This window comes from Mirounga angustirostris, unplaced genomic scaffold, assembly GCF_029215605.1.
Source record: "Mirounga angustirostris isolate CCGP_5_RB_7025 unplaced genomic scaffold, mMirAng1.0.hap1 SCAF_11, whole genome shotgun sequence".
In the NCBI taxonomy this organism is placed as follows: Eukaryota; Metazoa; Chordata; class Mammalia; order Carnivora; family Phocidae; genus Mirounga; species Mirounga angustirostris.
The window spans coordinates 14,637,640-14,646,593 of record NW_026991719.1 but is presented as its reverse complement, the minus strand read 5'-3'; positions in this window follow the sequence as shown (position 1 = coordinate 14,646,593).

Below are 8,954 nucleotides of genomic sequence, written 5' to 3'. Positions count from 1 at the left end.
AGTCACATATAGTTGTACAGCACTGAAATGAGGCTAATATGACTAAGGGACTGAATTTTACATTTTATTTCATTTTAATTAATTGAAATTGAAATTGAAATAGCTACATGTGGCTAGTGGCTACCATTTTGGCCAAATTTAGAACAAACATTCTTCAGGATAACTTGCTAAAAGAAGTCTAGAATCATTTCAGGTTAGTGAAGTTATACTCGTTACTCAAAACTTTGATTTAGAAATCAGTATTCTCATAGAGTAAAAACTGTGGGTGTATATTATTCCTGGAAGCCTCAATAGCCATGTTGTCTTTCTAGGAAATTTCTATTTATCTCAGCCTTTGCAATTTGGCTACTAAAATTTGTTTCTCATTTACAAAGTCTCCCAGAGTCATCAACATTTAAGAAAGGGAATTAGGATAACTCATTTATTGAAATATTTGTTGTTGAAAAAAACTCCCCCTAAAATCATCCTGAATGTCCAATTCAGAACTAGTAAAACATATTTGGGACTGTTGGCAACTCTATTTACCAAGGATTTAAAATACTTAAGGCTGTTCACACCAAAAAACATTTGCAGTCATTTCCTTAGAGAGACCGCCAGAAGCTGGCCCATCCTGCACTTGCCAAAATGTTTTATGAAAATTTAGAGCTTGCCTGTTATTTGTGGAAACTGTGCTAGCAAAAGGGTAGACGACAAGGACCTGATTGTTCCTGACACTAAACCTTTAATGTGTTGTGTCGTGCTTTGGAAGCTTGCAGACTTAGGCTTGGTATATTTTTTTTTCCCCTTTCCTAGTTGACACTATATAATAAAAAAGGTTTTGCACACTGGGTTTACACAGAGCATCCTAACAAAACCACAACTTTCCATCTTCTTTTCTCAGGCACCTGGGTTGAGGTTCCTGGCACTAGACGGGAGAAGAGAGGCCATTGAGAGCACCATGCTATTCAAGACCTGCTGGACCCCAGGCTTTAGACCATGTGGTTGACTGACTTCCTCCCTCTAGATGCCTAGAGGCAAGGTTTGGAAAGACAACTTGCTGAGAATGTATGAAGAAGAGTTGGGTGGAAATTTCCAGAAGCCAGGAGCTAAAGAACTTCTTTAAGAAAAGGAGGAAAATGTTCTCTAAGTGAATTTCATGTTAGCTCGTCTGATTTCACTGTGTCCTATAGTCAAAGTTTGCAGGATTTTGTGTGAAGGGTTATTTTTATTCATTTACATACACATGTAAGGGTCCGTTTGCTCAACAAATGAATACCCATTGGTGCCTATAATCAATGTGTTACCCTCACTGATAGCCCTTACCCTTGAGATCGCTTGTTTATTTGTCTGCAGACTCTATGCTTCTAGCCCAGGACCTGGCATGTAGTAGGCTCAGTAAATACTTCTGGCCTGAATGAGAAATTAACGTGCAAGGTGTTGCGTAGGTGCATCATGATGCCAGATGCTGGCTTTAGGCAGGTGGTCTGGACCAGCCTGAGAGGGGCTATGGCTGGCTGGTGGGGTTGTTTTCCACTCACTGTACAGTCCAGGGCACTTTAAATTAGTCACAGTCCCAGAGAGGGGCAGAGCCGAATTTAATCCAGATCCCCTGACTCCCCATGCTTTCTCTATTATTCTCTATTCAGAAACCGTGTATGTTGGAAATAGAGGAACTGCTATAAAACCTGTGCAGAATAATTTGAATTGTGGTTGTATCTTTCTGAATTCAGGCCTGTGAATGCCACAGTGCCCAAAGTATTGCCTTTTAGTCTTTCCATCCACTTGTTCATTAACTCAACATTATTGTTGTTCTCCGTTTTAAAAAATCTTGACGAGAGACTGTGTAGATTCTAAAGCATTCTTAATTTACCCTCTTATTTCAAAGAAGTAATTTAAAATATTTTATTTTATTTATTTATTTATTTATTTTTAAAATATTTTAAAAGAGTAAGCCTTTCTTTTTGAGTTTCTCTATTGTGTTTGCTTTGTTTTTTCAGGGGTTTAGACCAGTGTTTCTCAGTCTTTTGTTTTCTTTTTCTTTTTATTGAGGTATAATTGACATACGATGTTATATTAGTCTCAGGTGTACAACATAAAGATTCGGTATTTGTATATATTGCAAAATGATTGCCACAATAAGTGTAGTTAACCTCCATCACCACATATAGCTATAAAAATTCTTTTCTTGTGTTGTGAACTTTTAAGATCTGCTCTTTTAGCAACTTTCAAATATACAATATAGTATTAGTAACCATAGTCAGTACACTGGACATTACATCTCCAAGACTCGTTTATCTTATAACTGGAAGTGTGCGCCTTTTAACCACCTTCATCCATTTCAGCCTCCCCTGCTCCCTGCTCCACAACCACCAATGTGTTCTATTTGTGAGTTTGGTTCTTCTAATGTGTGTTTTTCAATGAAGCAGTGTTGGTTCCACATTTACGCCTTTTGAATTACTTAAAAATATGTTTGCTCTTCTAGCTGCCTCTTTTGAGCATGGTCTTACTTCTTTCTGGAGGTTGTTCTTTATTTTGCCTAAACCCTTTTGCGTTAATGTCAGTCTTAAATACCCGCTTTGGCCCTTGATGAACTAACAGTGAGGCTTCCCAAACTTTAACCTGCATCAAAACCCCCTAGAGGACTTGTTAAAATTCAGATTGCTAGCCTCCACTTCAACATTTCTGGTTCAGTCAGTCTGTTTTTTTAGATTTTATTTATTTATTTGAGAGAGAGAGGGAGAGAAAGACAGAGAGCATGAGCGGAGAGAGGGGCAGAGGCAGAGGAAGAAGCAGACTCCCCACTGAGCAGGGAGCCCAATGTGGGGCTCAATCCCAGGACCCCGAGATCATGACCCGAGCCAAAGGCAGATGCCCAACTGACTGAGCCACCCATGCGCCCCAGAGACTTGGCATTTCTGACACGTTTCCAGGTGAAGTAGATACTGCTGGTCTGAGGACCACACTTTGAGAACTGCTGACCTAAAAGATTGAGGCACTGCACATCAACATCTGCTGATACCATAAAATGAGAGACAACCAGGCATTATGTGCCTCTTGATGGAAGGGCACAGTATGTACTACCCAGGAAGCAGTCTTGCAGGGGGAAAAAAAAAATAGAACTTGAATCTTACCAAGTTCTAAATTACCAATCTATAGGAAATATAAGGGACAGAGTAACACATTAAACTATGGGGATGCAATTAGCAAAGTCTAGACCATGGGAAACCAAGAGTCTTCAACTAATAAATTGCAAGGAAAAAAAAGAGATGGAGGAGGAATCTATCGATTAAAAAAGACCTCAAAGCCCTATCATTCAGTCGCAGTGTGTGGACCTTATTTGCATCCTTTTTTTTTTGTCTTACCTAAGGTGTAAAAAGATACATGATATTTTATGGGACAATTGGAAATTTGAATAGTGCATGGATATTTAATGATGTTGAGAAATTGTTTCTAATTATGTATTGAAATCTAATTATTTTTAATTATGGTATTATGGTAGACAGGATAATGCCTTTGCCTTACATCCTAATCCTTGGAACCTGTGAATATGTGGCAAAAGGGACTTTGCTGATGTAATTAAGGATCTTGAATGGGGAAATTATTTGGATTACCCAGGTGTGTCCAGTATAATCACAGGGTCCTTATGAAAGAAAGAGGGGTTAGGAGAGTCAGAGTCAGAGGAGATGTGACAAGTGAAGCAAAGGTTAGAGTGAGAGAGTGGGGGATTGGAAGATGCTATACTGCTGGCTTTGAAGATGGAGGAAGCAACCACAAGCCAAAGAATGCAGGTGGTGTCTAAAGCTAGAAAAGGCAAGGAAACTGATTCTCCTCTAGAGCCTCCAAAAACAACACAGCCCTGCCTACCCATTTTGGACTTCTGACCTTTGGAACTATAATATAATAAACTACTGGGGGTTTTCTTTGTTTTGTTTTGTTTAAAGATTTTACTTTGGGGGCGCCTGGGTGGCTCAGTTGGTTGAGCATTTGACTCCTGTTTTCGGCTTCGGTCATGATCTCCGTCCTGGGATCCAGCCCCTCGTCAGTCTCCGCACTCAGTGGGGAGTCTGCTTGAGGATTTCTCTCTCTCTCCTTCTGCCCCTCCCACCACTCACTCAAGCTCTCTCAAATAAATGAATCTTAAAAGGTTTTAGGGGCGCCTGGGTGGCTCTGTCGGATAAGCATCTGCCTTCGGCTCAGGTCATGATCCCAGAGTCCTCTCCCGGTGCCCCTCCCCCCTGCTTGTGTGCTCGTGCACTCTCTCTCTCTCAAATAAATAAGATCTTTAAAAAAAAATCTGGTTTTAAAAGATTTTATTTTTTTAAAGATTTTATTTATTTATTTGAGAGAGAGCACAAGCAAGGGGGAGCAGGAGAGGGAGAAGCAGGCTCCCCACCGAGCAGGGAACCCAACACGGGGCTCGATTCCAGGACCCTTAACTGACTGAGCCACCCAGGTGCTCCAAAAAGATTTTATTTTTAAATAATCTCTACACCTAATGGGGGGCTTGAACTCACAACCCTGAGATCAAGAGTCACATACTCCACTGACTGAGCCAGCCAGGCACCCCTAAACTTCTGTTGTTTTAATCCGATAAGTTTGTGGTAATTTGTCATAGCAGCAATAGAACAGTAATACAGTTATGTTATAAAGAGAGTCAACTTTTATTATTTTTAAAAGTTTTTTTTGAAAGAGAGGCTGTGCACATGCACATGAGCAGGGGGGCGGGGAGGAGAGGGAGAGAGAATCCCAAGCAGACTCCACACTCAGCTCGGAGCACCGTGTGGGGCCCAATCTCATGACCCTGAGACAACATGACCTGAGCTGAAACCCAGAGTCAGATGCTTAACTGACTGAGCCACCCAGGTGCCCCTGAAGAGTCATCTTTTAGTGATAGACAACTAAATATTTACAAAATAAATGATACAATGTCTAGAATTTGTTTCAAAATAATAGGGGTCAGGGTAGATTACAGAGGGGTTTGGATGAGACAGGACTGGCCATAATTGTGGGTGCTGAGTGATGGGTGCATAGGGTCCATTATACTACTCTACTTTTGTGTATTTATTTAATTTATTTTTATTTTTTATTTTTTTAAAGATTTTATTTATTTGACAGAGAGAGACACAGCGAGAGAGGGAACCCAAGCAGGGGGAGTGGGAGAGGGAGAAGCAGGCTTCCCGCTGAGCAGGGAGCCCGATGTGGAGCTCGATCCCAGGATCCTGGGATCACGACCTGAGCTGAAGGCAGACGCTTGATGACTGAGCCACCCAGGCACCCCTAATTTATTTTTAAAAGATTTTATTTATTTATTTTAGAGGGAGGAAGAGTGTGAGTGGGGGGAGGGGCAGAGGGAGAGGAAGAGAGAGAATCTCAAGCAGGCTCCATGCCCAGTGAGGACAGGGCTCGATCTCATGACCCTGAGATTGTGACCTGAGCTGAAATCAAGAGTCAGACACTTAACTGACTGAGCCACCCAGGTGCCCCTTTATTTTTGAAGATTTTTTTGGAAAGATTATTTATTTATTATTTATTTATTTGACAGAGAGATACAGAGAGAGAACGAGGACAAGCAGGGGGAGTGGCAAGCAGAGGGAGAAGCAGACTCCCCACTGAGCAGGGAGCCCGATGTGGGACTCGATCCCAGGCGCCTGGGATCATGACCTGAGCCAAAGGCAGATGCTTAACCGACTGAGCCACCCAGGCGCCCCTATTTTTGAAGATTTTATATTTAAGTAATCTCTACACCCAACAGGGGGCTCAAACTCACAACCCTGAGATCAAGAGTTGCATGCTCTACTGATTGAGCCAGCCAGGCACCCCTACTTTTGTGTATTTAAAAAATTAAACACACATACACACATAAGAAAAAAAAATAGTTAAGTCTAAGTATTATGACTTAAAAGACTTCCGAAGACCTAGGTTGGTGAAATCCAAGCTGTACTAGGAGTGGTGACACAGCCAGAGTGCAAGTATTATTAGGATCAGTAGTGAGAGGGGCCATTTATCAAGGTGGCCCTGGGACTCAAGAAGACCTAAGGAGGCCAGCCCAGGAAAGATAAGGGCTAGAAGGGGAATGAATGGTGTGAGGCCCTAGGGAAGTAGAGGAGGTAAACCAGCAAAGATAGCAGTATGCACAAAAGAACAGAACGAGTGAATTGAACCGGTCAAGGAGCAAAGGACATTGCATGCTTCACAGAGCAAAAAAATGCTTAGGCTCCCAGTCACCTTGGCCTTCAAGGGTGGGTAGGTGACCCCTTCTAGCCACCATTTTTCCAGTTCTCTTGAACTCACACTCCCCTAATTATACCCTTCCTTTTGTCAGATACCATTGCCTGCTATATCCATTATTACCTGCGTTACTTTGCCTTTCAACTTTTCCAATCAATTTCTCTTGGTTGTTTGCTTTAGTTTTTACTTGTGTGTTTTTGGCAAGGCAGGGGCAAACAACAAACAAAACCCAACTGCGCAAATCTATGGAATACGTGCAATGCAAAGGGTCTCTAAATATTTGTCTCCCCAACTACCGTGTTGGTTTACAAATCTGTATTTGGAGAGCGGACCCAAAAGAGAAGGGTCAATAGTTTACCTACACAGTGCCTGGCACATGTATGAGGTGAAACCCGCCCTTGACTTCGAAGAAAGCAAAGCTTTCACTATCAAAATAATAAGTTTTAATATAACTGGAGGCCCAACTACTGCCTTAAAGAGAACTCATCATAGGGAAGAGGAGACAATAATTGTAAGAGAAATTACAGTGGCTTTAATCAAGAACAGCCTGTGGAAAAGAGAGGACAGCAAAATTGTCTGCAAGACTTGGTAAGTATGAGGGTGATGCTCCAACAACAGGGGTGATTCTTGGAGACATGCCATGAAGTGAAAGAAGCTAGACGCAAAAGAGGATGTACTGTTTAAGTCCATTGATAAGATATCCAAGAACAGGCAAAACTAATCTATAATGATAGAAGCCAGAATAATAGTTACTTGGTGGTGGAGGGTGTTCTTGACTGGGAGGATTTGTAAGATTTTCTGGGGTGCTGAAAATTATACCTTGATGTCTCTGAGTACATAGGTGCATACCTGTGTAAAACTTAATTGAGTTGTACATTTATGATTTGTGCACTTTATTGCATGTAGGTTAAAGTTCAGTTGGAAAAAAAAAAAGCCCAGGACAATACCATACTTGTTTTTTTATATTAAAAAAAATTTTTTTTAAAGATTTTATTTATTAGAGAGAACACATGCGCGCGCAAGAGAGCATGAGCCGGGGGAGGGGCAGAGGGAGAGGGAGAAGCAGACTCCCCGTTGAGCAGGGAGCCCAACACAGGACTGGATCCCAGGACCCTGGGATCATGACCTGAGCGGAAGGCAGAGGCTTAACTGACTGAGCCACCCAGGCGCCCTACACAGTGCCCTGAATATAAATTCTCAAAGGGCTTACAGAAATGTTTGAAGACCCTACCCTATCCTCTTGATTGGTCGGCTTGATATATGAAAAGAGAAGCATTTCAATAATGGTCCCAGCAGGAACAGAAAGTACAGTCACATGTGATTTTGAAGAGAATTGAATGAATTATTTACAGAGGTGTGGGGAGGTTTAAGGGAACTAACAAGGGATGCAGAAGTTGCCCAGGGATTAGGGAAAACTGGAAGCTGGAAGCTGTACCTGTTCCTCCCACTTACTGAAGACCCAGTGAGGACAACCCTGGAAAGGGAAGCCTTTGCCCAGAGCTGTCATGAAGTCGCTGCTACCGGCAGACGGAGATCCTAGGCAGGAAGTGCTTGGGAAAGAACTGTGCCCTCCCCTAACCCCCTGCCATATACGTGACTTCCGTTACTCCTGATGGTACCTGCCATTGGCCAAACCAGCTGTAGAGAGTGATACACTACTGAAGGTTAAGTCCCCTGGGGCACAGAATAAGGCAAAGAAGGGTAAAAATTCATGGGGTGGAGGATGGCTCAAATGCAGAATAGCCAGCACAGAACGTGTAAAATCAAAATTAGTAAATGTTTTAATTAAATGTGCAAAGGACTTTCTGTCAGCTGACCAGCTACAGTTTCATTCATCTAGTTATACAATATTATATGGGGACATCTAAAAAAATGTTTATAATGAGGGGCACCCGGGCGGCTCAGTCGGTTAAGTGTCCAACTCTTGGTTTCAGCTCAGGTCATGATCTCAGGGTGGTGGGATTGGGCTCAGCGGGGAGTCTGCTTCTCTCCCTCTATGCCCCTCTGCCGCACCCTCTCTCTCTCTCTCAAATAAATAAATCTTTAAAAAAATAAAAATGTTTGATATGATGAAAGGTGTGATAAGAGACCCTACTTTTGAACATCTTAAAATCTCTGTGAGCACTCTCTCTCTCTCCTCTTTGGACTGGGTGTAAGATCCTGGAGTGTTGAATTTGTCTTAGACATTTTGGTATCCTCACCTCTAGCAGAGCCACATACAACAAGCATTCAAAAGATGTTTGGTGTTTGAATGAAGGACTGAGTGACTGTAATAATGGCCAAGTGTAGTTTATAATGTTCATTGAGTTTATGCCAGTTTTCACAGCATGTAAAATACTTGACTTGGCCAAAGTCGGCTTAAATTTCATACATTTTGTTGGTAAAAGACTAATTTATGGGGGCACCTGGGTGGCTCAGTCGTTGAGCATCTGCCTTTGGCTCAGGTCATGATCCCAGGGTCCTGGGATCGAGCCCCACATCAGGCTCCCTGCTCGGCGGGGAGTCTGCTTCTCCCTTTTCCACTCCTTCTGCTTGTGTTCCTGCTCTCGCTCTCTCTTTCTCTGTCAAATAAATAAATAAAATCTTTAAAAAAAAACCAGAAAAGACTAATTTCTGTTTTTTTTTTTTAATGTGGGATCAGGATGCCTGGTTGGCTCAGTCGGTTGGGCGTCTGCCTTCAGCTCAGGTCATGATCCCAGGGCCCTGGGATTGAGTCCTGCATTGGGCTCCTTGCTCAGCAGGGAGCC